The 24694-nt window shown below is 36.5% G+C and overlaps 1 long non-coding RNA gene across 1 annotated transcript in view; it reads left to right on the forward strand.

Annotated features, from left to right (window-relative positions):
* The window catches only part of LOC129631948 (uncharacterized), a 91732-nt gene that overhangs the window by 1147 nt on the left and 65891 nt on the right, over positions 1 to 24694 (forward strand). Inside the window, exon 2 of the long non-coding RNA XR_008704240.1 lies at positions 3163 to 3229. This is a non-coding gene — a long non-coding RNA (uncharacterized LOC129631948). The remainder of the gene's footprint in view (positions 1 to 3162; positions 3230 to 24694) is intronic.

Below are 24694 nucleotides of genomic sequence, written 5' to 3' on the forward strand. Positions count from 1 at the left end.
TTGTTCTCTTTTTACTACAAAGGGAGATATTGGGTCACTTAAAATCCCTGAGACATGTTGCATATAGTCATTTTTAGGTTTTAGCTTTAGTAGAGATTTGTGAAATGCCTGGGAAGTCTGGGACAGTATGAATATAATCTAAGTCACTTAAGAAAATAAAATGGTCTGTTGACTTTATTAAATCAGTTTCTATTTACATATTTTCAAAAGGTTATACAGTGGCTTAAGTCTCTGATTAGATTTTGTTGATTGGTGGTTACCACCTTGTCACACACGTAGACATACACACACTGCTATTACCTCTGCTCAACCTTTAGGAGAATGAGAGGGAAGTGACTATGGGCTTTGAGCTATTCTTAGCATTTCTCAAGTCTGATGGTAATCGTGCATTCACCCATAATGTGCATCACTGATGTTTTCAAAATGGAACAACAACATTTTAGTAAACACCTTTTATGTACTGGTAAAATTATAATAAAAGATATCTGTGAGAGTGAAAATGTTGAAAATCTCTAGAGTATACGTCTGTTTCCAAAAATCATGTACATGTTATTTATGTTTCTTTTAAATCAGTGATTAACATATGAATTATGAACTGTGTAGATGATGAATTTCTTTATGACCTTTCCAAATGAAGTCGTTTTGAATTTTCTTCTAAAGGATATCTGCATTTTGAGCAATCTTTCCTTAAAGCAGCATACCTGGGTACCTTATAAGTAAAAATCTTAATTCTGAATGCAGTTTATACATGGAGGAAGAATGGGATATTAAGTCTGGAGAACAGGATTAGGTACCTATTGTAGGGCAACTTCTGAGAATGCCCTTATTAGATAGTACTAAATAGGCTTGGCACTTAAGCGTTTAACTTTTCTTCTTTAAAGCTGTATTGAGGTAATATTAATATACAAACAAATTGCATGCACTTAATGTATTTATCTTGATGAGTCTGGGCATATGCCTACTCCTATGACGTCACCATAACCAAGGTACTAAACACGCCAATTACCTCTTATTATTTCCTTTTGTTCTTTGGTAGTTTCATTGTTGTTGTTGTTATTTATTTTTCAGTAAGAGTGTTTAACATGAAATCTATCCTCTTAACATATTTCAAAGCCTACAATTCCAATACTGTGTTAGTAACGATTGGTACTGTGTTGTATAGCAGATCTCTAAAATTTCATTTTTGCATAGTGGAAACCATATACCTGTTGAAAAACAATTCCTCATTTCCCCCTCTCTCCATCCCCTGGCAACCACCATTGTGTTCTTTCTTCTATGAGTCTGACTATATCTCATATCCATTAAAAAAAGAATCATGCAGTATTTGTCCTCATGTAGTTGACTCCTTCATTTAGCATAATTCTCCAAGTTCATGCATATTGTCACAAATGGCTGGATTTACTTCTTTTTTAAGGCTGAATAATATCCCACAAAGTGTGTTTACCTTTATAATGGCTTGGAAACAATAACCAGAACCAGGGCTTGGCTCGTTCTAGACTCCTGCCTGTTCTGAATTAAATTTCTTTCTGTATTTCTGGGCTCTTTCTTTGCCCATTTTTGGTCAGTCCCCTCCTTCCTAATCTTAATCCCCCCATGTTTTCAGTAACTATAATTTTAATGAAACAGTCTTTTTAAAGTTCATGTTTTAAAATTTACTTTAGTCCTCCTTCACTTATTTGGCGAGGCACTTTAAACTTGATTTTGGACAATGATTCTTAAAACTGTTTTGAGATATAACCAGTAAATGGATCAATTATTGTTGCTTTTCTGAAACAATTTTCTCCAATTAAAATGTTTCCCCCTCCCATGCTCTTCTAATTTATATATCCATTTTAGTTTGGGAAAAATGGCAATGTATTTATAGAATCATTTTCTACCAGGTTTGACCATCTCAACTTTAATTTCTCTACTTAAAAGTAAGTAATAAACAGTAAGTTACTCTCTCCCATAAAAGCAGGCATCCATTGACAGACAGTCACTTCTGTATAACGTTGAGTCTACTTCTCTCTAATGTTCCCCAGCGGTCAACGGTAAAGAATTTGCCTGCAATGCAGAAGCCAGAGGAGACCTGGGTTCAGTCCCTGGGTTGAGAAGATCCCCTGGAGGAGGAAATGGCAACCCACTCCAGTATTCTTGCCTGGAAAATCCCATGGACAGAGGAGACTGGTGGGCTATAGTCCATGAGGTCACAAACACTTGGACACGACGCAAGTGACTTAGCTGCACAGCAGCAATGTTGTGTAGAATAACCCAAATCCTTGTAGTAGCTTTCTGCTTCTGCTAGTCTTGCTGGATTTCTGGACTTTTTATTGTTCCTTGGCACTCAGTCTTTGCATGTGATGCATTTTACTTTCAATCTGTGTCATCCTATTTACAACATGCTGGTGACAATATATGAACTATACCAGTTTCCACACACTATGAAAAGTACTTATCCACACACAAAAGCAAAAATGAGGTTAAAAAGTTGATATTTGGCAAAACTAATACAATTATGTAAAGTTTAAAAATAAAATAAAATTAAAAAAATAAAAATTAAAAAAAAAAAGAAAAAAAAAGTTCACTTGAATTTGGATCTTTAGTAAAAAAAAAAAAAAAAAAAAAGATTGGCTGTTTGTCCATTAAAGTTTTGTGTTATTATTAGGCCAATTTACATAATATACTTCTACCACTGAGTTCCAAACTCAACTTAGAACTCATCTTTAATTATTTCTGGAGAAGATATTTGGTGTACTGTACTTTGTCCTTTTCCCAGATGAAGACCTGTGAGAAAATCACAAATTCATTTGTCTTCTCCTAAATCAGCAGTTAAACTAGTAATAAAATATATCCATCATTAGTGATTTATTATTTAATGTGAAATGAATTTCTATTACCACCTTCTACTTCTACCTTTTTTTTTTGAGAGGGAAGAAGGTGGAAGGGATGGGACTTTCTTTTCCAATGGAAACAGTGCTTCCATTCTGAGATGTGATGAAGCAGTCAATGTTCATTCTGACCATGACCTCCATAGCTGGCAGATTTTTATCGACTTCTCACTCAGAATACCTCATTTTTGTTCAAGCATACATGTCACAACTTTTAACTCTTCTTGATCATTTTGATTGCTATTTTCTATATCTTTTCCTTACAGCAATTCTTTATTTTTTAATATATTTACAGACTTGTGGATGTCTTAAATTCTTCTGTGACCATAAGAAGAAGGAGTCAAATAAGAATGCTTTCCTTGGTATGTACCCACATTCCAACTGGGATGCTCATGGAATCTTTCTCAGAGTACTTTGTTTCATTCAAAGTAGTTGGAGGTTGATTTCACATGGAGGGTGTTCTCCTGTCTGATTTCTTAGACATGATTATTTGGATTATGGATGACATAGAAATGCCTAACTTAAATTTTAATGGCTTTACTTCTCAAACTCTATGTGTTTTTCCCCGAGTTTGTCTTTTTTTTTTTTTTAACTTTTGCTACAAGTGTTTCTATGCCTTCTGCACACTATGATAAACTCAACAAATACTTAACTTTTGTTACTGAGAAAGTGAATCCAGTTGGTGAAGATTCTATTGGTATGTAGGTAGGGACTCATTATATAAGTCATGAACTTTGGCAGTTTCAGTGGTTAGTTATTGCTGGTCTTGGTGTGAGTGTCATGTGGATGGTATATAGATGTATTCCTTGTTGAGAATGATCCTAAGTATGAACCTCTGTTGTTCTAGAAATGACTGAAGAATAATGACGGGGAAATCCATAGAGTAGTGAAGTAGGATGTTGTTTGGAATTCATTGAATGTTTCTTGGAATTCATTTCCATGGCAGTAGTTAGATATGTGGATATGGCAAATTTTTCTCCAGAAAAATTGTGGTTTTGGTTTTCCTAAATAGGGAAAAAGAAAAGAAGAGAAAGAGAGTTTTCAGTGTTAAGGCATGTTGGAAGCAGTAACAAGTTGCCATTTGCCATTTCCTATGCCTCTTTTCTATTGCACAATGCTTCTGACCTGGGGAGCATTTCATTGTCCAGCAAAACATCTTTCTGACCTGAAGTATACAAGGCAAGATTTAGTATTGCTCTGAAAATATACTCCTCCATCCTGTGATTTCAAAGTAGAGATGTTGTTAAGAAAGAGCAGGGACTGGGGTGACTGCATCAGATATTCATTTGATGAAGTGTTTAGGAAACCAGATGGTTGGTATCAAATAAATGCCTTGATAAAATACTTTAGAAATAAAAACTGGTTTCCATTAAAAACAATATATACCCCTCTGGAGGAATTTGCTTATGACTTTCACCATTTTGTTTTCATTTATATCAAGTAGTTTTAAAAATTAAGTATGTCTGTGAGTATAAACCAAGCTTGGACTATAGATTTTAAAAAGTCAGCGTGCTTGACTGTGGATATTTGATCCCTACTTGGTCACCTGGTGTCCTTATCCTGGTTATCACAGCAACATCTGCTTAGATGGAATACTGACATTCTTGCACACTGAAGCCCCAAACACTTGAATTTTCCAACAATGAGAACACTGGGTGTTTCTCTTTGTGTGTGCTAATGGTATGGTCTGATTTTGCAGAATCACTGCAGCAAGTTGTAAATGATGTATGAAATGGAAAATTCCTGTCCAGTGCACAGAGCGAATATATACAGTTCTATGCACTCACTGCAGTGCTGGGCTGTTTATTTTAATATTTCCTTCAGATATATAGTAATTTCTTTGGTGAGTCACATCCAGATGCTTATCACTGGCACAGAGCACAAATTTCCTTTATATGCATTTCATATGAATTTCAGTCATGTATTTAAGTGTACTTAAATTAATAAAATACTAGATTTGAGAGAATTTGACTTTTAATATTTTATGAAAATCATAGCAGTACACTAGTTTTGAAAAATTTCAGAAATATCAAAGGGTCCAAATAGTAAAATTAGAAATCATTTAATCTTGTTATTGAAAAATATCCTGTTTACATTTAGTATTTATCATTTAAGGCTTTTATCCCTTGTGGTTAGACTTCATTCTGTAAAATAAAATTATTAAGTTGTCTTATTTGTAAATTTTTATTCCCCATTGTCAGTAAGGCTTGAATATCTTTTTATGCTCTTCTACAATGTAACTTTATCACTTCATACTATTCAATTACATGAGTGTAGCACAAAGAAGATTTCCCTGTTCTTATTGAACAGTGACCATTTAGGTTGTTTCTAATTTTGCTGATACAAACATTTCCTATATAGGCACCGCAATTTTATGTGATTTTATTAATTTTGGTATATGTTTGGTAATGCCACACTTGTCTCCACTTGTCTCTTTCAAAATGTTCTTGGTTATTGTATTTGTTTCTCTGTTGGAGTTTGGTGATAATCCAGTTAGAACTGGCGTCTCTGTAAAACTGAGTCATTGTTGTTGGCAGATTTTCTAACATGGATTCATTTTAGTATACCGGAAGTAAACACCCCTAATTAGGTCATGATAATTTTTTATTTAGAGTTTCTACATCTAACACCTAAGATGTATCTGTAAAGTTCCCTCTTTGTGCCTTCTCTTAATATTTTGAATGAGGGTCTCATAACATTAATTAACAAGATTCCTCCGTCTTCTCTGGCCCTCCTCCCCACCCCACACCGTGCTCTGGAGGCATTTAAATAGCATGGAGGTACCCCGTGTTCTCTAAGTAATGTCTGCATCTGGCTTATTTGGGGGGATATTTTCTTTGAAACCTCTCATTTCCTCTCAAGGTTATTTTTTGTTTAGATTTTTTTGTATCTTCATACTAGCTTCTTAAGTTGCATGTTCAATTTATGTTTACTATTTAAAATATTTCAAACTACTCATTTTCCCATGATTTTCATTTTAGCTGAATCATATGACTTTTGATATGTTGTATTCATTAATTTTTAGTAACTTAATGTATTTAAATTTAATAAATCATTCAACAAAAACCAATTTAATTCATTGTTTAATAACTTGAAGTATTTTTATATCCTCTATGACCCAAAATTCTTTCAAAAGAGTAAATTTTAAAGTAGTTGATTTTTAAGATTTCATCTGTTATTATTGATTTCTAGTTTAATTGTTTCTGAAATATACCTGGTATGACTTTTACTTGAATTTTACTGACATTGTCCTTATGAAACAGTATACATGGTCATTTTTGGAAAGGGAGTCCATGGGCACTGGAGATGAGAGTTATTTTATCTAGAGAATTTATTGTATTATCAAGCTTTTCTATATCATAGCTTATTTTTGTGTATGTGTGTCTTTTTCAGTCTTCTTCGGGCAATTGTGAGGGATGTTAAAGTCCTTTATTAATTTGTTCTTGTCATTCTTTAACTCTTATTTATAGAGGTATTTGCATTCTGACAGAGAAGTATTATTTGACACACAAACATTGTGTATTTGTGTTGAATTTTACTGCCTTAGTATAACATCTCCTTTGAACATTTCATATGTTTTGCCTTGAATTTTCTTTAATATTGGTATTAAAACCACTATTTTCCTTCTATGTCTATCTCTTTAACATATCTTTGCTCATCTTTTACTCATCCTATTTGTACTCATTTGTCTTAGCTATATCTCTTGTAAAAAAAAATATGTAATTAGATTTTATTTTGTAGCTCAGTTTTCTACTTTTTATCTTCTCACAGAGAAGTTTAAGCCATTTATAGTTATTGTTATAAACAATCTATCTGACTCACTTCTTTCATTATGTATTTTTTTTTATTCTTTGAGTGATTTTTTCCCTTTATTCTTCTTTCTTTGAGCACGTAGACTATATCATTCTTTGTTAATTTTTAACAGAGTATATATTTCATATTAAATTATATTTTCATTTGTTTCTCCAAGTTCAGTTAAGTTCAGTTGTTCAGTCGTGTCTGACTCTTTGAGACACCATGAACTGCAGCACGGCAGGCCTCCCTGTCCATCATCAACTCCCAGAGTCCACCCAAACCCATGTCCATCGAGTTGGTGATGCCATGCAACCATCTCATCCTCTGTTGTCCCCTTCTCCTCCCACCCTCAATCTTTCCCAGCATCAGGGTTTTTTCAAATGAGTCAGCTCTTTGCATCAGGTAGCCAAAGTATTGGGGTTTCAGCTTCAATATCAGTCCTTCCAATGAACACCCAGGACTGATCTCCTTTAGGATGGACTGGTTGGATCTCCTTGCAGTCCAAGGGACTCTCAAGAGTCTTCTCCAACACCACAGTTCAAAAGCATCAATTCTTCAGTGCTCAGCTTTCTTCACAGTCCAACTCTCATATCTATACATGACCACAGGAAAAAACCATAGCATTGACTAGACGGACCTTTGTTGACAAAGTAATGTCTCTGCTGTTTGATATGCTGTCTAGGTTGGTCATGACTTTCCTTCTAAGGAGTAAGCGTCTTTTAATTTCATGGCTGCAATCACCATCTGCAGTGATTTTGGAGCCCATAAAAATAAAGTCAGCCACTGTTTCCACTGTTTCCCCATCTATTTGCCATGAAGTGATGGGACCAGATGCCATGATCTTAGTTTTCTGAATGTTGAGCTTTAAGCCAACTTTTTCACTCTCCTCTTTCACTTTCATCAAGAGGCTTTTTAGTTCTACTTTCTGCCATAAGAGTGGTATCGTCTGCATATCTGAGGTTATTGATATTTCTCCCAGCAATCTTGGTTCCAGCTTGTGGTTCTTCCAGCCCAGCGTTTCTCATGATGTACTCTGCATATAAGTTAAATAAGCAGGGTAACAATATACAGCCTTGATGTACTCCTTTTCCTATTTGGAACCAGTCAGTTGTTCCATGTCCAGTTCTAACTGTTGCTTCCTGACCTGCATATAGGTTTCTCAAGAGGCAGGTCAGGTGGCCTGGTATTCCCATCTCTGTCAGAATTTTCCACAGTTTATTGTGACCCACACAAAAAAGCAAAATGGCTGTCTGAGGAGGCCTTACAAATAGCTATGAAAAGAAGGGAAGCGAAAAGCAAAGGAGAAAAGGAAAGATATAGCCATTTGAATGCAGAGTTCCAAAGAATAGCAAGGAGAGATAAGAAAGCCTTCCTCAGGGATCAATGCAAAGAAATAGAGGAAAACAACAGAATGGGAAAGACTAGAGATCTCTTCAAGAAAATTAGAGATACCAAGGGAACATTTTATGCAAAGATGGGCTCAATAAAGGACAGAAATGGTATGGACCTAACAGAAGCAGAAGATAGAGAAGAGATGGCAAGAATACACAGAAGAACTGTGCAAAAATTATCTCATGACCCAGATAATCATGATGGTGTGATCACCCACCTAGAGCCAGACATCCTGGAATGTGAAGTCAAGTGGGCCTTAGGAAGCATCACTACGAACAAAGCTAGTGGAGGTGATGGAATTCCAGTTGAGCTACTTCAAATCCTGAAAGATGATGCTGTGAAAGTGCTGCACTCAATATGCCAGCAAATTTGGAAAACTCAGCAGTGGCCACGGGACTGGAAAAGGTCAGTTTTCATTCCAATCCCAAAGAAAGGCGCTGCCAAAGAATGCTCAAACTACCGCACAATTGCACTCATCTCACACACTAGTAAAGTAATGCTTAAAATTCTCCAAGCCAGGCTTCAGCAATACATGAACTGTGAACTTCCAGATGTTCAAGCTGGTTTTAGAAAAGGCAGAGGAACCGGTGATCAAATTGCCAACATCTGCTGGATCATCGAAAAAGCAAGAGAGTTCCAGAAAAACATCTATTTCTGCTTAATCAGAGTCTTTGACTGTGTTTCTCCAAAGCATTCTTAATTTGTGTGTCACTCTCAAATTTATATCTTCTGATTAAATGGAAGAATCTAGCATACTTCCTGCCCTAACACGTGTACCACAGCTTTTCCCAGTCCTACATTTTGGACTTTGTTTCTCCTGTCTTACGTTTTAGAAAAAGCATTATTTTAAAAAATCTTTATTCTTATAGCATATGCCTTATTCTTCAAGAATAATATTTTTATTTACATTTAGCTTTTAAAATAGATGTGCTATAATTTTATTTCTTTGTTTAACTGATTTCATTTTTCCCAGTTAGATCACTAGACTTTCTTTATTCTTTTTGAGCTCCTAATTCTTATTTGTCCTTCAGTGAGTTTGGGTATGGCTTTAGATATTTTTTCAAAAAGAATGCATGGTTTGTACATTTTCTAAAATCATATATTTGTGAAGATATTTTTTCTTCTTTGTTTAGGTATACACTTCTTGAGTTGTACCATTTCCCTTCAAATTTCTGTAATTTTGTTATATTGATTTCTACATCAAAGGAAAGTCTGAGGCAAGGCTCTTTTTTTCTGTGTATAATCATTGGTGTGTGTGTGTGTGTGCGTGTGTTGTTTTTCTATGCCTTGGTATTTGTGAGACTTTATTCTTGTAACTCAAAAATTTTGATAGGAGGCACCTAAGTATGGGTTTGAATAATAATAATCAACCTTTCATCTTTATCCACTGGAATTTTTTCAGTTGATGAGTGTTTTTGTCTGTTATAACTTAAATTATTAGAGTTGTCACATGTATTATGATCTTCTCAAGAACCCCAGTGATCTAGATGTTGAAACAGTACGTTCTATGAAGGCAGGAGCCATAGAAGCCTTGTTCACTGCTCTGTACCTGGGTATATAGGTCTAATGCCTGGCGTATTCTAGACATTCATATATAGTAAGTAGATGAATGATAAACCCCATCTCTGACCTTCATGTGTATGTTTTCCTCCCTGATAATTTTAATCTTATTTTTTCATCTGCTTGTAGGGATGTTTGCGAAATAGGCTCCCCAGGAAACCATGAAGCTGAAGGTTCTACTTCAGGATTAATGTGCTCAAGGTTAACCTACTTGGACATTGATATTGCTTCCCTTGTCTCCTTCCCCAGTTGTCTTATGAAGATACAGCTTTACCAGAACTGTCTTTAGCGTGAGAATCAGCAAAGTTTCATAAGTCTAAAACATTCCCTCTTAACATGTAATGAGTTCAAGTTCTTCCTAGTTGATAATTAAATCCAAGAGTAAGGAAGAGGAAGTAAGCGAGCACTGAGCTTACTTAGCTCAGATCCAAAGCCTCCCTCTTGACCAAGAATATCACTGATAACTGACTGCTTCTCTGTCAGTTAGCCATTGTTGCATAACAAACCATCTTCAAATTTAGTGGCTTAAAACAACAGTTGTTTATTAGCTTGTTATTCTCTTTGGGCTGGGCCCATCTGTGCAGTTCTGCAAGTCTCACATGTGCACACACATGTCACTGTAGTCAGCTGGGGGGTCAGCTTCAGGAGATCTTGATGGCCTCATACATGTGTCTGGTGTTAGAGGCACAAGACTGAGAGTTTCTAAAGCAGCAAGAGTGGAAAAACCCCAATACACAAGCACTTTTCTAGCCTCTGATGGCATACTTTGCTAAGGTTCCATTGGCCAGAAAGTCACCTGACTAGTTCAAATTCAAGGGGTAGAGAAATGAACTCTGGTTCTAAATTGGAGGAACTTTCATGTCATATTGCAATGGCATGGATACAGGGAGTGAGCAAATTTGAGGCCTTCTTTAGAGTTCACCCCCAATCACTCCTATTTGGGATTCTGGAAACCAAAGGTATTCACTGAAACATATCTATCCATTCCTTACTCTGTTGTTCTGTTGGCCAATTAAGTTGGAACTTAATCTAACCTTACAGTGTGTGTTTGATCTGTAGTCTCTCTGAAGAGTTACACTGTGTTCTTTCTACATTGTCATTCTGGTATTTGCTGTCTTTAATGTAGATTTGCATGCTGCCAATACATTTTTGGTTACATATAGTCTCTTCTTACCGCGTTCATCTTTTTTTTTTTATTCTGTTACCTTTTCATGTTTTTCCTTATCGTTTTCTGTACCTTTCATGGTGAAGTCTGTTCCACAAGCATCATATTTTTCAAAAGAAGTGATCTTTCTCTGAGTTTGTGGGATGTTTTTGTTCCCTTTCTATGTAAGTCTTAGAAATGCTTTGTTTGGTGTTTGTCAACAGAATAGGGGGTTTGCTCTTATGTCTATTTTCTTGTGTGGTGGATCAGATTTCCTTCTTGGATGTGTATATGGAGGATGTATTAATGTGCATGCATGCTCAATTACTCAGTTGTCTCCGACCCTTTTCGACCACATAGCCTGCAGCCTGCCGGGCTCCTCTGTCCATGGGATTTTTCCAAGCAAGAATACTGGAGTGGGTTGCTATTTCTTTCTCCAGGGGATTTTCCCAACCCAGGGATCAAATCCGCATCTCCTGCCTTGGCAGGCAGATTCTTTACCACTGAGCCACCTGTGGAGCCCTGTATGTACATACCTCCTAGTCCAATTCCCAGTTTTTAGGGAGAATCATTTAGAGAGTGAATCCCTGAAAGCTCGATCTCTGTTCAAATGGGATACATAAGAATGTCAAATTTCTGGCATGTGCTCCTTAGGTCTAAAGGCAATGAGAAATCTCTTGCTTGCTGATGATGAGGGTGATAGGGGTCATTTTGACAGCAGAGGGTATGTGATCTCTTCTCCTCTCTGCTCAGTTTATGTGCAGGTTTTGTGACTTTTTTGCAAACATTTTCATTAATAATATACATATAAAATTAAATATGTAATATATGTATATTATAAAGCATAAAAATGAATATCAGTAAACTTATGACTCAGATTAAGATGAAAAACACAAACAGGGCCATGGTATCTCCCTCCTGGACCTTACCTGGTCCTCATCCTACATCTGCCCACCAAGAAATAACCACTATGCTGAATACAGGGCTTACTACTCCCTTGCCTTCTCTCTTTTATGTGTAACAATTCCTTTTGGATATGCAGATACATCATGAAAGTACATGAATATAAATGTATAAAAGTGTGAAGTGTAAATAATTATAAGATCTTTCTTAGGGTCATTTTAATGCATGCAGAATCTTAGTATTGATCATTTGTACCTTTTCCCTTTTTAAATTATTTTATTCTGATTAGTTTATAATTTTTTTTTTCAAAAAGAACTTTTGGCTTTGATCATTTTCTATAACAGTTATTTTTCTATTTTACTAATTTCTACTCATCTTTATTATTTGATTTTGGGACTGAGTTCTGAAGAGTAGGTCGAATTTGGCCAATTTAAGAGCATGAAGGGCTTCCCAGGTGGCACTAGTGATAAAGAACCCGCTTGCCAGTGCAAGAGATATAAGAGACGTGGGTTCGATCCTTGGGTTGGGAAGATCCTCTGACGGCATGGCAACCCACTCTAGTATTCTTGCCTGGAGAATCCCAGGGACAGAGGAGACTGGTGGCCTATAGTTCATAGGGTTGCAAAGAGTTGGACAGGACTGAAGTGACTTAGCATGCACGCATGTGTGCAAGAGCATAACATCCTTAAATATTTGTCAGTATTCATGAGAATATTGGAAATAGTGTTTTATTTATTTATTTTTTATTAACTAATTCATATTTATTCCTTTAATAACAATAGGAATTATCATTTGAAAGTCACATTTTATATAAATACTTATTTTTCCAAAACTTTAGCTGATGTTTGTTTATGTTAATGAAAGACTGTTTGAAACTATATACATTTTTAGCTAGAACTACATGTGCACTTTATTTTAAAGTTGTATATTCATAATATATAGCCATATATTTCTTAGTCTACATATGAAAGTTAATGTAATCATAACCCCAGTTTTTTTTCTTTCTGGCTAATGTACTTAACTTGTATAACTTCCCATGATAATACATTTATTTTATTTTATTTTTTTTTACACGTATATATTTTTTTTAATTTTATTTTATTTTTAAACTTTACATAACTGGAAATAGTGTTTTAATGTCTGCTGTTGAATCATTAGTCTTACCAAATCCTCTGGAATTCAGAAATGTTGAATTGAAGTCTTGTACACTTAGAATCATTTGATTTCATTTAAACATGAATATTAATTTCTGAAATATTGGTGATATTTTAAGTCTCATATTCACCTCCTAGGTTTACAACATTCACCCTATTCCCAGAATATCTTTGTTCCTTCTTTTTCTAACTCTTGATAAAAGCAGATTCTAAAATGGACATGTACCTCCTAGGGGTGCCACATTAGAAATTATTTGACAGTGTTTTTCTAATAGATTTTGTCTTATGTACATGATTCTGTCCTTAAACTATTATCGATGTTCATTTGCTTTGATTACCTGTATTCCCTCTCATGCATCCCCTCCACCCTGAATCTGTCCCCCATTCTTGGACAGTATCAATTTTGTTCACCTAGTGTTTCTATCTTAGAAAAAAGCAGAAGGATGACACAGTTAAATGGGCCATTTAACTGAAGAATGGCATGTCACACATTCTTTTTCTATATGTATAATGAGAGAGAGGTATATAGGTTAATGTATGTATTTATGGAGATGAATATTATGGCTATTTTATGATATTTAAGACTAAATGCCACAGTTGTATTTTTTTTTTTTTAAAGTAAGTCTAAACTTCCCTTTAAGGAAAGCCGAGAAAAGTAGTAATTTGGAACTAGTTGGCTTAACTTAAAAAGCTCCCCTGTGACATCGGAGTGTGTTTCATGCAATTGCTTTCTTAGACTTGCTCATTAAAATATTGACTACTCTTTTTCTTCAGTAAATGCTAATCCTGGCTCCTATGTAAATGTATTTACATTTCACTGCAGGCAGGCTGCCAGGTTAGAAATAAAACTAATTTGTTAATATCACTATTTCCTTTTCAGCAAAGAAAATATGCATTAAATTAAAGGCTTTCTAAAAATAATAAGAAATGACTTCAGTTGATACCAACCATTTATTTGTCTCCTGACTTAGGCTGTGACAGCTCATCTTTATCAGCCTGCATTCCTCTGTTCCTCTCTGCTCTGGCCATCTTCTGTGCAAAACTCTGGATTCTTAAAGACCCCAGACCAGGTCCTAATGTTCGCTTTGCCCGCTTCTCCTCACCTTTCCCACTGTTGCACCTTTGCTAGTCCCTGCCAGCACCTATCTGAGAATGCAAAACACTGTATTTAAAAGAACGTGAGCAAATATGGTTAATCCTGGTTGATGACATGCTGCTTTACTGGAGCATTCTCCCCAGAAATCTTGGAAATCTTTGAACTGCAAGAAGGTTCCCATTTGATTTACGATTCGTAAGTGGATCAGTGTTATTAAAATCCACAGGAGTCCTTTGTTCATTTAGTCATTCTGAGGGCCACCCATCAAGTACTTCTATATACTATTTTGCACAAGAGCATCTTCCCAGAGCCCTTAGCTGTTTCTTAAATAATCCTTCTATAGAAAGAACTAACTATGCAACTGTACATCAAGTCATATTAGAAACTGGAGAATGCGCACATTGTGTTATCTGAACTTGGGAAGTCAAGTGAATTTTCAGTAAAGCTAACAAGATATTACCCTTGTTAGCATACTTTGCCTGGCTAAATGCTACTTTTTACTTTGTTGATTATTTTTTAATAAAATGAATTGATTGATATTTGCTATTACTCCTGTAACTTGTAAAAAAAAAAAAAAAAGAATCATTTGCAAATGCCCATGGTCTAGTTGGTCCTGAGAAAAATAAAATCTGGCATCTAAAATTTGGTACATAAATTTTGTTACTCCTGATTTTTCTTCTTATTTCATTTTATTTCCCTTGTTTTCTGGTCCAGTCAAATGTTGGCCTTGGCTCTATCAATTTTTAGAAGGATGAAGTCTTACTGACAATCTTCATGTTCTCTTTCTATGTCAGGGAAAATATTAAAGAAATAAAATAGTTAACCTAAACAATGAACGATTGCCTACTTCCCACCTTTTTCTTAACTAGCTTTAAGTCCTAGGGTCCTAAATTCTTTACTGTACTGACTCCACAATAGCCATCAAAATAAGGAAATCTTTCCCTTCTTCAGTCCTTTCACCTTTCAGAGTTTTATTCTGTCCTATACACATTTAGTTTGAAGGGAGTTGTTGGCCTCTTGCATCATTGTTTATATATATATATATATATATTTTTTTTTTTTTTTTTTCCTATTCGTATGGCATCATGTCCACTTGCTAAATCCTGTACAACCTTGAGCTGGGTGCATACCAACAGTTTAATGACCCTTCTGGTATAGTCTTTGGTCCAAAAAGTGATCAGTGTTGAGATGCTTCTCAGGAAGAGAGATTTACCAGTACATAGTTGTTCTGTGAGGAAAACCGCCTCATCTAGCTGGTAAGCGATTTATGCCCTGAAGCATGAAGATTTCATAGCCCTTGTCATTTTATCCTTCCTGGTGTCGCTGCAGGTGCTATTTTTATTCATATAAATATTTAATCTTCTATAAAACTTATTAAGCTGTTGGCCTCAGTAACATTTTTTGGCAGCAAGTTTCCTAGGTTAAAGGGACACAGTCAACTACAACAGCTTAGCTCAAGATCATAGTTTTAAATAAAGGCATAAAAGGTGATTTTTCTGAGATTAAAAAAAAAGACTCCAGCAAAGCTGTTTGGGGTTCAGCTATGGCATTTCCCAATAATGCTTCCACTGTCTCAATAGTGCTGAGTTGGCATCTAAGAGACCAGGAAGCAAGCTCAGTTGAAATTAAAGTGAGAGTATTTCATATATATCTTTTTCTGGACCCAGTAAAGATGAGAAGTAGATAAAATGTATAGGCAATGTTCTTCACTTTCTCAGCATTCAAATCTCCACATTAAAAGTAGTTGGCTTCTTTGGATGGATACCTCCTGTTAAAACAGGTGACCTTTCTCTGAGCTTCTTCATTGGGTAGAGGACCAACAGGTAATGAGTGGTGGCATCTTCTAATTCCTTTTAGATGGTTGTCTGGAGATCAAGTGGAGGTTTCTCCAGTTGAATTTGATTTAGCCACAACCATATTGGAAATTTAAACATAAGCATCTAGACTTATGGACATGGACCATCCAGATGGATGTGGATTAACTCTGGAGTCATACATTTCTTTGTCTTCCTGGGTATTTATAGGAGCTGATACATTTGGCCTTGAACTAGCTGGACAATGATGGACACTTGTACCACAAAATATTCTGGTGTGTATAGACCTATACTGGTTTAGAGACTGTATCTAACTTAGATGAGTTAAACTCTATTGGCAGCCCTAATATAGGAAGTTTATGATTCTTAAGGAAGAAAAATAGCATGTTAGTAATAGAACATAAACCATGGGATATGTAATGAAGTTATAAATTATGAGGAATTATAAGGGCTGTATAAATTCAGAGAAGGGATTGGTTATTATTGACCAAAATGCTTTAAGTGATGGTGGTAGTTGAACTGATTCTTCTGAAAAACCTGAGATCTGGGCAAGGGAAGAGAAAGTGAGTGGGTGAGGCATTAGTGAGGGGTAGGGCAGGGCTACCATTTAATAGCAACATAACTTCAGTGTAATAGGTTCTGTGACTTCTAAAATAGATTCTCACCTAAAGAATCATAATGAGATTAAGTGTTGGTTCAATCCAGATTATGTGGAACTAAATTTGGTGCTATTCTTTCTTTTATAATTATTATCCTTTCTACTGATGTAATTAAAAAAACATTCTCACAGGTCCAAATATCAAGGTCCAGTAATTTTTAAAAAATGTCATTAACTCATCTTGCTTAGCAATACTTTAGTTCCTTTTGTTAAATAAGTGACCAAACTGTCATACATGCTGGCTGAGTGCAGATTGGTCTAGCCACTTTAGAAACTGTGTTAGCAGCTTTTTATAAAGTTAAGTATGCATATACCAGCTTTTTATAAAGTTAAGTATGCATATACCATATGACCCAGAAAACCTACTCCTAGGGATTTGCCCAAGAGAAATAAAAACTTTGTCACATCAAAAATTGTCAGTGAAAGTTTACAGTGGCTTTATTCATAATTACCCAAAGTTGTAAAGAGTGCAAATGTCCTTCAGCTTGTAAGTGAATAAGCAGTGGTATATCCATATGACGGAATACTACTTAGTAATAAAAAGGAATGGACAACATGGGAAAATCTCAAATGTATTACACTAAGTGAAAGAAGCCAGACTCAAAAATCTCTATGCTGTTGATTCTGTACATCCTGGAAAAGGCAAAATTATGGGAAAGATAACAGATTGGTCATTGCCCAAGGACTGGGGCTTGGGGAAAGTGTTGACTGAAATTATAAGGGTGTTTTGGGGGAGTGATGGAACTTTTTAGTATCTTGGGGTTGGTGGTGGTCACTTGACTATGCATTTGGCAAAACTCATAAAACTATACACCAAAATGAGTGGATTTTTTCATGGTATTTATATGGCACCCCACTCCAGTACTCTTGCCTGGAAAATCCCATGGACGGAGGAGCCTGGTATGTTGCAGTCCATGGGGTCGCTGAGGGTTGAACATGACTGAGCGACTTCATTTTCACTTTTCACTTTCATGCATTGGAGAAGGAAATGGCAACCCACTCCAGTGTTCTTGCCTGGAGAATCCCAGGGACGGGGGAGCCTGGTGGGCTGCCGTCTATGGGGTCACACAGAGTCGGACACGACTGAAATACTTAGCAGCAGCAGCATACTTCAATAAAACTTACTTTAAAAAAGAAGTGGCCAACCACACGTTTTTCACAAATCCTGCATTATGAACTTACATGGGTTTCCTATGCTACAGTTTTCAGTGTTTCACATTCTAACATCTTTCCCTCTTGAAAGTTTTTGTTTATAAGCTTCCATCATCCCTTGAAGAAATGTTTAAAACTCTCTTAGAATTTTGGTGGAGATGCTCAAAGACCTAAAATGAATGGTCAGAGCTCCCTTTGAAAACACAAGTATTTTATATGTAAAGAGGAACTACTTTAAAAGGACTGTTTCATATATTGAATAGGTGACTCTTTTGAGATATGGTTATGACATGATAGAACCCATGTGACTTCTTTGCTGTGTCACGGATCCATAGACCTTATAAGATGTGGAGATTTGAACCCTTTAAACTAGTCTATGCATTCATTTTCCAGATACAAATAAACTGTCTAGTTCATTGTCTCCAAAGTTTCACTGAGGCTGCTTAAAGGATATGGAAGAAAAATCACAAAACTTGCTGTGTGGTACAGTGAAAAAAAAAATCATTTGTTCTTCAGCGATGCCAAAGCATCTATTTTTCTGTGGTTTAAAATTTTTATTTGTATCTCACTTGCTTCTAAAATGGATTTGGGGTGGCTCCTCTTAGTAAAGTAGATTTTCTGAAATTTATCCTTTTCACCAGGTCACCTTCCCACTTCCAAACCCTTCACTTTGCTGGAACAATCTATCTGTTATACCCCAGACAATGTACTGCCCTCTATCTGGATCTGAGCTTCTCTTTTCAAAAGTGAAGTCCAACTATGACCTGAGGGATCATCTCTTCAGCGGTCCCCAAACACCAGTTATGTTCCTTTTCATCACATGTGTCACCCTATATTTAATTAATTAGTTACTTATTCATCTCCTATGTTGGAGAAGGCAATGGCAACCCACTCCAGTGTTCTTGCCTGGAGAATCCCAGGGACAGGGGAGCCTGGTGGGTTGCCGTCTACGGGGTTGCACAGAGTCAGACACGACTGAAGCGACTTAGCAGTGGCAGCAGCATCTCCTATGTTAGACCCTAAGTGCTGTGGGACCGTGCGTCTCTTAATCACTGTTGTATTTTCAGCTAACAGGAAACAGTAGCAAAATATTTGTTGAATAAATGAAGGGACCTGCCATCCCCAATGGGCCATACTTGTGCTACTCACCCCATGCTTATACCAGTTTATACTTTAAATACTTTGGAAATAGTTTAACTATCATATATCTGAAAAATACTGTTAGTAAGGAAAAGCGAGATTTTTGCCATTACAATTTTTTTTTGTTTGGGGCCTATCTCAGGGCTTTGTTATAATTTCCTCTTTGATACTTGGTTTGTGTATTTGCCTGCTTTTGTTTGTCTGTTTGGGGTTTGGCTGGATGTAACCAAGTGGCAGCTCCTTCACATGAGTGCTTTGTACAGTATGTGCCATGTCTCACTGTAGCTGATACATAAGTAGCACCTAGTATGCAGGTGGTGGGTGGTCTCTTCTATGTAAATGAAAGTGATTGTTCTTAGGATGGGAAGTCCAAGATGGCAAATACTATGGGATTGCAAATTTCAGCATAAATCTCTGGCTATTTGTGGATATTGAGTGATTATTTTTAACCAGTTGAAATCACTGAATCAAAGACTAGCCATTTTAATAATTGGGTTTCTGAAAGGATATAAATATGTAGCCATTACATAGAACTTACGTACTTTATACAGGCCTGTGCATATATAGAGCTTTAACTGTAAATTTTAACTATGTTGGATTTTTGAATTAGAAATTGATGCAGTTGTCAGAGGCTTAGTTCCTCCATTTAATGTAGCTCTTTGTTCTTAATGGGAATTTAGGTCAGCACTGAACAGTGCCAGGGCATCCCAAGAATTTCCCCCAGAAAACAAGGGTGCCAGACATGCAGAAGAAGGTCAGCAACACTGTTTGGCAAAGTTATATTCCCTCCTATCTGGCAGCAGTGCCTGGTTCAGTTTGGACAGCAGAGACTTAAAAAAGGATTTTCTTTTTCTCCTATTTTTTTTTTTCTTTTCATTTTTAAAAACCGTTTTCCTTTCCCAACATAAAAGTTGTTTTCTATCCAATTCTCTCTGAAAACAGCATATCTATTTAGAGAAAAATGTAAACTCACTGTGTCACGTTTCTAAGCAGGCCGTGTTTTCTGCAGTCCCACCAAGTTCTGTAGCCATTTGAGTCCTCTGAGTCCAAATGATACTTATGTAAGGACATGCAGTTGAGATGGGAGGGGGTTACAGCCACAGAATTTGATTTCGCCAAATGAGAAAGAAATGGCTGCCACATCCTGAAGCCAGTCCAGAGCCCTCTTAGAGATACAGATTCACAGCACTATTCATCACCGATGTCACTTTAGAATCCATTATTATGATTTTGCTCTGGTTTTCACGGCTATGCTTTTCAAACTCTGTCCATTCTTTTGTCAACAAGTGTTTCCTCAGACGCTTCTCTGCTCCAGATGCTTTCTGGATCTCGGGGACGCATCAGTATTCAAATTGAGCAAAATAATTTCCCTTGTTGTTTTCTGCTCTCCTTCCAACCCTCAGAAGCCAGTAGGCCTTTATTTCTTATCCCTAGTAGGAAATAAGAGAGAATTTGTGGTTTTCCTCTGAGATCACCCATGAAAGATTGGGTGATTGAAACTAGAAATCAGATCTTCTTGCTCCCAGCTCACCAACCATACCTTTCATCACACCAGACAAGACCTGTGGGCAGGGAGTAGCAGTGGTCAGAGTACCCTTTGGATTGGAGCCTGTTGCATTTGTCCTTGGATTTGACCTTCCAAAGGACCACTGAGCAACTTGTCTTTGAGAAATGACCTGCCATTTTCAAACAGCATCAAGGAAAGTCAGTGAGACAACAGAATGAGAAGCAAAGTATTGAGTTTAAAATGTTCTTTTTGTGTATTTGAAAAGGAAAAAAAAAAAAAAGACCATCTGTATATATGACTTAAGGAGAAGATATAAAATGAAATAGTTTTCTCAAACTCTTATGTCTGTTGAGACACTCCTAATCAGAGTGGCTCCCCACCCACCCTTGCTTCTTTTATTTTTTATTTTTATTTTTTTGGAAGGGGAGGGATGACCCTGCTGAGTTTTGGAGTATGCCTATAGCAGCTTTTAGCAAATCACGGTCCCAGCAGTAGGTTCAGCTTTGAAGAAAGATTTACAAATCCCTCACTGCTTTATAAATATCTGCATTTATATCTTAAAGAAGAAGAAGAAAAAGCCCCTCACAGTTGGTCTCAGGCTCCTCACCCTCTCCCTCCCCCCACCCCACACTTCCCCTTTTCTTGCTTTCCTCTTTCAGAAATTAAAGATTGTGATGTGTGCAGGAAATGAGGGTCTATAAAATTGTGATAAAGTGTTCCTGCAAAATTGCCTTTGAATTTTCACCTTGAATTGCAGGCGAAATGAAATTGTTCGCTTTCAGCATTGCTTTGTTTTTGACCCCTTTTTGTGAATTCTCAAAGGAAAGAAACATATTCCCATCTTTTATAGTAATCAAATTTATCTGGCATCTCTCAGCCTCTTGAATTACTTATGCTAGAGTTGGCCAGCCTCAGGAAGGTTGTGGCTGGTTTATTTATTTATTGTTCTAAAGTGAGGGTTTTTGACATGGGTTCCCTACTTCATCCGAGGGGAGTATAGAAAAATCAAAAGTGCTTTCTGACATTGCATAATATGTGTTATGTATACACATGCGAGCATTATTATAATGGTAAAAGATACCCATCTAAGGAGATGTAATAGAGGACCCCATGATCATAGGTCATGGTTATTTAATATTTTCACCCGAGAAGGGGAATGTTTCATGCACTGATTATAAATAAAATTATATGTAAAAAGCAAAAAAAACAAAAAAAATCCGGGAAAAGGCTTTGCATTGGAAACCAAGTGCTAGCAATACCTACTTGTAAACCTGTTTAGTAACTAGTTGGTTTTAACAAGTATTAATTCTGTACCAGGTGATTATATCACTTTGTAATTTAGGGAGTTTAATGTGACTCTTTCATGTAAGAATTTGGTATCAGAAAGTGAATATCAGCCATCACCTGCAGCTGCGTTCTGTTAAGCCTAGCCTTGCTTGGTAACCCCGAGTTCTCTTTTAATGTGATTCATTCTTTTCTTTTTATTTCCAGTCCCTTGTGCCTATACTCAAAAAACCCTAAGCTACAGGTGCAAGCCTGTAGAAATCAGATTTGAGTTTCTAAACTAAATCTCTCTTATGTTGAGAAAGCAAAACAATATATCACTATCAGGGAGAATACATAAAGAATAATACTTCTTTGTGTGGCCTTAACTTCCACAAGGCTTACGTTAAAAATTAGCTCAGAAAACTGTGTTTTGAAACTATTACTAATGCCTCAACCATCCTTTATTCATACCTATACTTAGAACACTATGATGCCTGCAACTGTTGAACGCCTATCATGTTTACATATTTCTAAATTATAATAAGTTAACCCTGAAAAGCTATACAGTTACCTTTTCTATTATTTTTACAATATAAGCAAAATATGTTTATGCCATAATTTTTTTGTACATACCAACTTTCAATGGATTTCACTGTGTTTCAGGTTTACTAGTTACACACTTCTTAAATAAGAACTCACATAAACCCCAGAAATGTTCCTTTAAAATTAGTCTTATTCAGGTCAGTAAGAGGTCCATGTAAGTTTAACAAAACATAAAATAAGGATCTCTAGGGAAGGGGGTGACGTGTAGTTGGAGTGTCTCTCACACACACTTTACTTCCATGATACTGTGAGATCTTGAAATCACTGAAACAGGCTGATACGAAAGTCATTCTCTAACAGATAGGCATCTCTCTGTATATCTGCATCTTAGTAGAACAAACATTAAGATTAAGCAACAGCTCAGAAAGTGCAGGGTAAGTGGGAATGTTCACATCAAGCTACTTAATAACATTAAATTTACGTTAGAAATATTTATTTTAACAAGCATTAGCAGTGACCACATTGCTGACTAATTTATGCAGTCAAAGGAATCAACTAACCCAACTGTCACAATTTGTTTTTGATGAAAAAAGAGAAGAAAATGGCTGTCCAAGAAGATTTAAATGGAAAAGCATAAGTTTTCATAGTATTTTTTTGTGGGCTACAGATTTTAAGAGGACGTAACCTCCTTTATATGTCGTATATATCAGCAGCTTGCATATCTCCTTTCTCCCTTATAAAAACAATTCACAACTTTTATATAAACATTTTAATCTATAGAAGAGTGAATTAATATGATTCTTAATTGTGGCCAAAGTACTGGAGTTTCAGCTTGGATTGGGGGCAAGAGGAGAAGGGGACGACAGAGGATGAGATGTCTGGATGGCATCACTGACTCAATGGACGTGAGTCTCAGTGAACTCCGGGAGTTAGTAATGGACAGGAAGGCCTGGCATGCTGTGATTCATGGGGTCGCAAAGAGTTGGACACGACTGAGCGACTGATCTGATCTGATCTGATCTTAATTGTGGCAATAGAAATAAAAATGAGATGTTTATTTGAAATAAATTCTTGAAATCATTTTCTTCTGTCCCCTCAGAGACGGCAGCAAAAACCCTTTTTTGATTTGGACACAGTAATTTAAATGTGTCCAGTTTTGCCGTTGTGCCTACGAATCAATTTAGTGTGGGTTTGTTCACATCTAAAGGAAAGTTAAATGCTGACTTTAAAAGTGGAGAAATGTTCCATAGATATCCTTTGCTTTCAAAAAGCATGCATTTGACTGTGATCCTTAAAAGCTTTTATTGAACTATTTTCTTTTTCTGTTTGCAAAATTCACAAAGGGCTGTCTGTAAGCCCTCTTCATATTTTCCCCAGTTTGTCCTAAATTTTGCCTCAGGGGAATAAACAGCAACAGTGTTGCATTTCCCATTCTGAACATATATGCCAAAACAGAGAGCTTTTATTACAAGGGAAGAAATCAAATCATTGTCACCTAAAGTGCTAATTATGTCTGATAAATGTATGGCATGCACTTAATGCAAAGAGAGCTTAGGAAATGATACACCTTCCGTAATTACAGTGACCAACCTAGCTCCATCAATCTAAATTTTTTTTCAATCCATGTTCATTTGGGTGGCTTTATTCTTATTAAATGGCTTTCTTAAGCTTCAACAGACCCACTTGCTGCTAATAAGGAAGCTCACATAAGTATTTTGGAACTGCCTACAATAAGATGGCGTGTTATGTGATACACCTCCAGATGAGTGTACACAGATAAACAGGAACCACAGAGGAATATGGTTACAGTCTTCTCCCACTGGGCCTTGGAATTGCAAACTGATGGTAAAATTTGCCATTCTTTGCTTGCCTAATGAATTTGTGTATCCAGTTAACTAAGGTACTGTATTTCTTTATCAGAGGAGCCTGAAATCCTTTCATAGCTGACAACAGACCCGTTAGTCTCTTCCCCTGGGGACATAAATGACCTCGTGGGTAGGCACGCTGCCCTCAGAACCTCTGACGATAACATTTAAGAATTACTCCTCTCCCTCTGTTTTTCTCCATGGAAGAAAGCCACCATTCTTCTCAGAGCCAAATTGTATGTGGCCTCTAATCGAACCTGACACCCTTACACAAATGGAATAAGAGTAGGTTTTAATTAGACTGAAGGATGCTGATTTTCTCTGAAGCCACTTCAGAGCCCCTATCCTCTCTGAGTCCTCCAGCAGATGCACTGGCTTGTTTCACGCATCCATCCATATTTGGCTGCAGAAACCTTGCTCCAGAGGGTGTGTGAATTCAGGCCTATCATCGGGACTGATTGGCTGAATAGTATTTTCAGATTTTTGTTTTGCTCTATCACAATTCTATCTTTTTGTGTGTCTTAATTGCAGATACAGCAAGGTACATCTGTGGGAACCGTGCATATCTGGGCAGGCTTTTCTTTGCACCACTGAAATCCAACCAAACTATTCTCTTGTTTTTGCCTCTTCTTTCTCTCTGGGTCTTTTTCTCCTTAACTCTCCTTAACTCTTGATCTCCTTTGCTCTTCTTAACCTCTCCCAATTAAGAGTTTGAATTTAGTTTCTTTCTAGTTAATGTTGCTTGCTTTTTCACTTGGAATTTTTAGCACTTTGTGTTTTTGAAGGCAGTAAAGAAGCTGAAAATCCCCCATTTCCTTCTGATTACATATCTGAGGAT

Source organism: Bubalus kerabau, chromosome 17 (genome assembly GCF_029407905.1).
Source record: "Bubalus kerabau isolate K-KA32 ecotype Philippines breed swamp buffalo chromosome 17, PCC_UOA_SB_1v2, whole genome shotgun sequence".
Classification (NCBI taxonomy): Eukaryota; Metazoa; Chordata; class Mammalia; order Artiodactyla; family Bovidae; genus Bubalus; species Bubalus kerabau.